The following is a 7,884-nucleotide window of genomic DNA, read 5'->3' as shown; positions in this document are numbered from 1 at the left end:
TCCTTAGTAGATTTAAGGACTATTCCACAGTATTTTTTCTTGAAATAATTGAGTTTGCTGGAATAAACTATTCAGTTCAATATTTTTCATCTCCTTCTAATATAAATGTATTTGATTTCTATAAATCTGAGTGCAATCAGTCAAGAAATTATACACATTTATCTTCCACAGGGTATATGAGCTATTGAGTCATGATGTATTTATTATAGATCATGTTTGCTATTTGGCAAGATAGTTTGAATGGTTGGGAACAATATATAATACTGAGAAAGCAACCAGAAAGATGAATTGAAGTAAAGTGTTCTTTACAATAAATAATACACAAAATATTCTGTAGTGATTCAAGCACACATTTACATATTAAATATATTGAAAATATATCATTCTACATTATGCATATTGTTCATTCTTATGGTTCATATACATATATATTTCTTTTATATGAGTATATATTTATATCACTTACTCTTTTCATTTGGACCTCATGTAATATGTATATATTTTACTATTATATCTTTCTTCCAGCCTCAAATATGTGGATGTTTTCTTGGCTTTGTCCTATTTTAATTATTTTGGCTATTGCTGGCATGAACACAACAGCAAAGACCACACCATATACCAAATTTATGAAGAAATCTGAGAGAAGAGAGATGCCAAAGGGTCTAAAGCCATCCAGTGGCCCACCTCCAGAAGAAGAAACCCTCTTCACAGAAATGGCTGAAATGGCAGAATGAATCACCAAACCCTCAGCCTTGGATTCTGTCTTTGGCACTGGCACTCTCTTTCCCTTTGAAAACTTCACACTTGACACAGCTGATTTCTTTTTGAATTGTTGTGATTGTTGTTCAACTGTACCTGGCCAGAAAGGAGAACCTGGAGAGACTGGACAGCCAGGTATTTGAAAATATAAGAAGTCATGTTTCTCACTTGTACGTTGGTAGAGTTGAGAGGTAGGTTGTGGGGTGAAATTGTCCCAAGAGTTTCTATGTTGCCATGCAAATGATAACAGGTCTAGGTGTCACATTGTTATAAAAGCAAATGGGTGCTGTGTTGCTCAATGCGGTAATTAATAAATATTAAAATTAAAATTGAATAAGGTAAAAAAATTCAGTTCATCAGCCACATTAGCCATAGTTCAAGTGCTCAACAGCCACTGTATTGGACAGCACAGATAGCTCTTCCATCATTGTAGACAATTATACTGGACAGGGCTGGTGAGAGCAAAGTCAGAGATTACCACCCCCAGCATGGTGCTGTGGTTCTTTAAGATGCACAGGTTTATTACCAGTACAATTTTTTCATTAGTGGCTGATTTTAAAAGGGTAAATGAAACTTCTGTTGCCTTGCAAGAATATGTGCTGACTGGTGGATTTTCTGGGTGCTATTTGTAGTTAGGATTAGAAATGGAATGGCTCTGAGGTGGAGAATAAAGCTTAGGATTCCATTTGCTTCTCATTGAATTTCTGAGGCAATACTGTGTCGTTGCCCAGTGACTTTCTCATTTGAATGCCATGGTTATGTATTTCAAGATTTCAGATGTCTATAATACATACACGATGAATATGCTCTCAGCTTTATTCTAATGCATTTCAGCTTTTACATGTCATTTAGAAGAGAATTCAAGGTAAAGTTAAGATCAGAATGCCAATTTAAAATTCACCATTCCCTGAGGAATTTAATGCTATAAACTCAGCAATTATACATCTTCACCAAGCTTTTCATTCATTTCATCCCATTTTAGGGACCCTTTGGGAAATGCGGTTAGTATTTATGCAGAGCTGCATTAAGGAGTCAAGGAGATGGGCTGTAGCTTGGGCACCAAGATATCAGGATTGCTAAAATATTACTGAAAATTTTAATGAGAGTGAGAAAATTATATTTACCAGAAGTCTTAATATCCTATCTGACTGGTAAGCTGCTAGGGGGTGAAAATTCCAAGGGCATGGTCACGTAGACACAGCTGGTTGCTAAACTATTTGCTAAGGCTGTGAGTTCTGTAACGTCAGGGCTTTTGTTTTACCCAGTGGTGGATTTAACTGGGCTGTTCTCAGGGTTCATTCTCTCCTCTAAATATATATGACAAACAATTCCAAGGTGTGCCAAGTTATTACCCTGCCTGGGGAGCTCATACGTCTTAGTCTGCTGGTTCTGCCACAGAGCATAGTGCTTAAGAGCTCAGAATGCTGAGACTATCTTGGTCCTACTTAGGGAAGCTACTCTGCTTTGGGAAATCTTAGTCCATTCTTTGGGTCTTGGCTTAATGCCATTTTCTCAAGGAAGCCTCTGATCTCATCAATTAAGTCCTCAGTAAGATCTTCGTATTTTTCTTTATATCATTTACTACAATTTGACAATTTCTATGTATTTGTGTGGCTATTTGTTCAATACTTTTCTTCCATAGACTCTCAGCTTCATGAGAGTAGGGACCGCTGGAATATTGATGGCTGCATTCCTAACACCTTGCGAGGTGCTTGGTGTATAGGACACCTCAGAAATAGTTAATGAGTAAATGAGCAAGTGAATAAAAGGCAAATGCAAAGGTGCTAGGTGTTTTTACTTCCAATGTGAAAGTGTGGTCCACATGAGGTTAAGTGTCAGATTATCATTTTGGTCCTGTTTGATATAGTGCTGCTTCCCTGAATCATTCCATCACTGCCATGAATACAGTGACAAGTACTAATGGGCTCAATTTATCTATTCAGGTACTACAAAAATGCAAATCAGACAAAAATATTGCCCTTAGGACTCTGTGATGGTTTATTTTCACTCAGATGTTATCATTAGGTCATTGATACTTATTTATTGCAATAAAATGCTTTTTTTCCCCCCTATCTAATGAACTTCAAAAGAGAACTTTTATATTCTGATGTGATTTACAATCCCATTTCTAGGTGCTAAAGGCGAGACTGGAAATTTGGGGATCCCAGGGCCACCAGGGGTTGTTGGGCCCCAAGGCCCTAAAGGCTACAAAGGAGAGAAAGGTAGGTAATTCATTCATGTCAAAACTCAAGAGACATCCTGCATAATTTTTCAGAAGAGCAATTTGCTACTTAAATACTAGATTCTTGAAGGTGAGTCAATTTTAAAAAATATAAATATTTGGTAAAGCACATTATATTTGATATAAATATGTTAACTTTCTAAATAGCCAACTGAGAAATTTTAAACTTACCTGGGAACATTGAATGCCTGCATGCAGGCACACAGATTGTCACACAGCTTTTCCATCTCTCATTGGTCACCTGGCTGATCTAGTGACTAGCAGCCATAGAGTATATAGTCTCTGGGGAAGGGTACAGAGATACCCTTCCTGTACATGCTCATGTGAGCCTACTTCCTTTGTATGCAAATAATTTTGTATTAGATGGAACTAACTAGTGCAGGCAATTCTCTGAATATTCAATTTAGGTAGATAGTATGCCTGCTAAGAGGAATTTAATATATCCCTTGGCTCACTCTGAAATCAGAGCCAGTGTCAGTGGTGGGAAGACATCTTAATTAAAACAGAAGTAATCAAGCTTATAATAATGACATTGGGCCAGTCATTTTCTTTCACCTGGAAATTGAAGGAGATGAACTAGATATTTATTTATACCTTGTTTACTATCAAAGAAGATTTGTAGTTATGAGTGCTTTTATAGTTCTTTTCAAGCTCAGAAATTCTGTAATTCCATAAGTGTATCAGTAAAGAAGGCTTTCTGCCCCAGGAAATCCCTGGTTCTATAAGTGCTTAAAGGTACTGAAGGAAAGCTACAGATTCACTAGGATATTTAGAAATTCCTAAGTGAATACCAGCAGCCTGCAGAAATACCATCTATCCATCAAGTTAAATGTTTTAGCCTCAGTGTCACATGTCAAAAGACCTAATACCATCTATACATCACCCTCCACATGGCTCAGGAACTGCCTAACTCATTTCTGGTAGAATATTCGGTGAAGTAATTACTCAAAAAAAGATGCTAAGGGAAGAGAGAGCTACTTCACACTTGTCAGTTATGTGATTTTCATTCTTGGAAACATTTAATCCTTTTGTGCCTGAATTATGTTAGCAGAAAACCTTGTGAAATAAAGATGAGCAATGAACCTCCCCAGTGATTCACACATTTTGGAAGCTAGACTTCTGGAAATAGAAGAAAAAATAGGGAAGTGTAATAAAATAAGGTTCTTAAGAATACACTTTGATGAAGGATCAAAAGTAGAAATTCATTCAACCGTTCTTTATAAAGTAGCAACTCTACTTTCCTTTCAGTTCCAGGCTTAGCTTGGACTCTTGGTTAAGACAGAAAGTTAGAAAAAAAAATGAGTTGAATGATTCCATTCCAGTTAATCATGACCTGGTTGAGTAAATTAGGGGAAGCAACTAAACTTTTTAAAAGAACTCAAGAACCAGCATAACTCTGTGTGGTGAAGGTTGGTATTTGAGTATTGGCAAAGACTAGGAATAGAATCGGCTCCTCCCTTCCATTTAGGGCTGGGTTCTCTCAAAATGCATCCAGTTATTTTCCTGATGGCCTATGGTTTAATTTCCAAATTTTCCTTTTTATGCAGAGTGGTGTTGGGGTAGCTAGCAACTTAGAAAACTCTGCTAAATGACCTATGGTGGGATTTCTCTAGTTGTTCTTATGAAACTGGGGGGAGTCTATTCTCACCACTTTTAATTTGGCTTAGGATTTATTTTTTCCCTCACAAAAATAAAACAAAATGTGTTAGTTATATCATAAACAATATAGGTAGCAAATTGATGCCAACCAATGTTATATGTGGTTGTATTTGACTCTGTCCAATGCTTTAAAGTTTTTCATACCTCAGCTTCTCTTGTTGATAAAATGATGACAAAAATATCTTCCCTACTTTTCTTGAAAGGCAGGTGCTATAAACTTCTATAAATTAAAAATTTTCCAATTGATTAAATGTGTTATGTTATATGAACCTGTGTGTTATAGAAGAGGGTGTGTTAATGTCAAGTAAAAATTATGTTAAATGTCAAGTAAAAATTATGTTAGGTAAAAAGGCTGGATTAAGTAAAGAAAAGGTAAGAGCTTTGAACAATTATCTACACAAAGTAAATGTGTAATAAGAGTGAGATATTATCAATACTATTATTGTTGTTATGCTAATTTGTAGTTGAAATCAATTCAGTGTGACTGAACTATAATAGTATGGGCTTTTAGTGAGGCCCAATATAAAACCATATTTTATGGTAATATGACAATTATCTGAAAATCCAGATGTTTTCATTTTTTTCAACTATGAATTCCTACAGTTCTATACTTACATAGATGCTCCATATAAAGAACAGTTTTTTTTTTTTTTTTTTTTTTTTTTCCTGGACGTTTTTTTGTTATCATTAGTTTTAGCCAACTGCAGGATGTTGTGCCCTGTGTTTAAACTTGTAGGGAACATGGCATTATTTCTCAGGCGTTGTGGCCATATGAAGAAGGCATTTTAACTTTATTCAAAATTCATGTTGGGAAAACCATGAATACTTACATATATAATACAAGCAGAATGTCATGAGTTTTATGAGAGGTTTGAAGAGCCATGGAAATGCTGAGGGCAAAGATGAATTCTGTTTCAAGGGATCACTGCCTCCAGATCTCTTTTAAATAGTTTACCCGTTAAAATTAATTATTCCTAATGACCCTCAATACATTTTTTTTTTTTTTTTTTTTTGGACAGAGTCTCACTCTGTCACCCAGGCTAAAGTGCAGCAGTGTGATCTCGGCTTACAGAAATCTCCACCTCCTGGGTACAAGTGATTCTTGTGCCTCAGCCTCCCAAGTAGCTGGGACTACAGGTGTGCGCCACCACACACAGCTAGTTTTTTGTATTTTTTGTAGAGATGGGGTTTCACCATGTTGGCCAGGCTGGCCTCGAACTCCTGACCTCAGGTGATCCACCCGCTTCGGCCTCCCACAGTGTTGGGATTATAGGATTGAGCCACCATGCCCGGCCTACATTCTTTTTCCACACAATTTTACCTTTAGCCCATTTTGGTTGAAGAAAACACTGGAATGTGACATGGTTGTGAGAGGAATATTAAATATATCATAAATGATGTAGTTGGTAAAAAGTTAATCTTAATATCATTTTAGGGCTCAAAGGAGAACGTGGGGACCAAGGAGTTCCAGGATACCCAGGAAAACCTGGAGCACAAGGTAGAGCATGAAATGTATCTACTGTGTACAGTCATGTGCACAATATAGCCCTTCATTCTCTTCCTGTTTGTATTTAAAATGATTGGAGAGGTAAGCTGAAAATACAAATTACTGTTATTCTTCTAATAATTTGGTATACTGACTTGATGAAGGAGAACCAGTCTAGGAATTTGGAGACCAGGTAATAGTATCTGTGTTCTGCTTCTCTCTCTAGCTGTCAATGGAAAATAAAAATCCCTCACTTGTTCTGGGTCTCAGTTTCCTTGCCAATAATAATTTAGGCTCGAATGGACAATATGGGGGTAAATGCAAAGGGCAATGGAATACAATGAACAACTACAGTCCTAGTATTCTTTATTATCTTAAAAGTAAAAAACAAAAATAACTAGATATATGACATCTGAATATAAGCCACTGTTTCTTGGAAGCATTAACTATTCCACTTCTAAGAGCATGGCATAATATAAATTATTCATTGTCAGAGCCTCCTAAGCACAATTTTTACTGAGGCAAGAACCAGGTTTCCTAATTAGTAGGTTTGTTTCTACTTTTTTGAGCTCTGTGGTAATAGCATGCTGCTTATGGCCTCTGTGGTCCTTAAACATTACTTTAATTTTCCATTTCAGGTGAACCTGGCCCTAAGGGAGATAAAGGAAACACTGGTTTGGGAGGAGTGAAAGGACAAAAAGGTTCCAAGGGAGACACATGTGGGAATTGTACCAAAGGAGAAAAAGGAGACCAAGGGGCTATGGGCTCACCGGGCCTGCATGGAGGGCCTGGAGCCAAGGGAGAGAAGGGGGAGATGGGGGATAAGGGCTACTGTGGAGATTCTGGGGAGAGGGGAGGAAAAGGACAGAAAGGTGAGGTAGGTATGAAAGGAGAAAAAGGTAGCAAAGGAGACAGTGGAATGGAAGGCAAAAGCGAACACAGTGGTCTGCCTGGGGCCAAAGGTGATCCAGGGGTTAAAGGAGAAAAGGGAGAGTTAGGTCCTCCTGGTCTCCTGGGACCTACTGGGCCAAAGGGTGACACTAGCAGCAAAAGGGTCCGAGGCCCCATTGGGAATAAGGGCTTTCGGGGCTTTTAAGGCTCCAAGGGTGAGGTGGCTAGAGTGCCCCGGTCGGTTTTCGGTGCTGCTTTGTTAAAGCCTTTTCCTCCTCCTAACATCCCCATCAAATTTGAAAAGGTTCTCTATAATGACCAAGGGAATTATAGTCCTGCCACTGGGAAGTTTAACTGCTCTATTCCTGGGACATATGTTTTTTCCTACCATGTTACGGTGAGGGTGCAACCTGCTCGAATCAGTCTGGTGGCCCAGGATAAGAAGCAGTTCAAGTCCAGAGAAACTCTCTATGGTCACGAAATAGACCAGGCCTCTCTCCTCATCATCTTGAAATTAAGTGCAGGAGACCAAGTCTGGCTTGAAGTGTCAAAAGATTGGAATAGGGTGTATGTCAGTGCTGAGGATGACAGCATTTTTACTGGGTTCCTTTTGTACCCAGAGGAAACTTCTGGAATTTCACCATAAATTTGTGTCCTGAATCCTGTAGTTTAGATTTAGTGGAATAAGTCAGTTAACATAGAGTAGTGCCATTAAAAAACAACTTCCTTGTTTTCAAGATTATAAAAATAATACAGAAAAATTAAAAGAAGTCACCTAGAGCCAATTATTATTCCTATTTTAAGGCACCTCCTTTAAAAACTTTTATATGTATTTGAGAGCATATGT

General features: G+C 37.7%; 1 pseudogene; it reads left to right on the top strand.

The window, feature by feature from the left end:
* The first annotated feature begins 533 nt into the window (after window positions 1-533).
* LOC113222856 lies at window positions 534-7,683 on the top strand (annotated as a pseudogene).
* The last annotated feature ends 201 nt before the right edge of the window (window positions 7,684-7,884 follow it).

This window comes from Piliocolobus tephrosceles, unplaced genomic scaffold (assembly GCF_002776525.5).
Source record: "Piliocolobus tephrosceles isolate RC106 unplaced genomic scaffold, ASM277652v3 unscaffolded_35667, whole genome shotgun sequence".
In the NCBI taxonomy this organism is placed as follows: domain Eukaryota; kingdom Metazoa; phylum Chordata; class Mammalia; order Primates; family Cercopithecidae; genus Piliocolobus; species Piliocolobus tephrosceles.
This window is presented reverse-complemented; position numbering and strand designations above follow the sequence as displayed.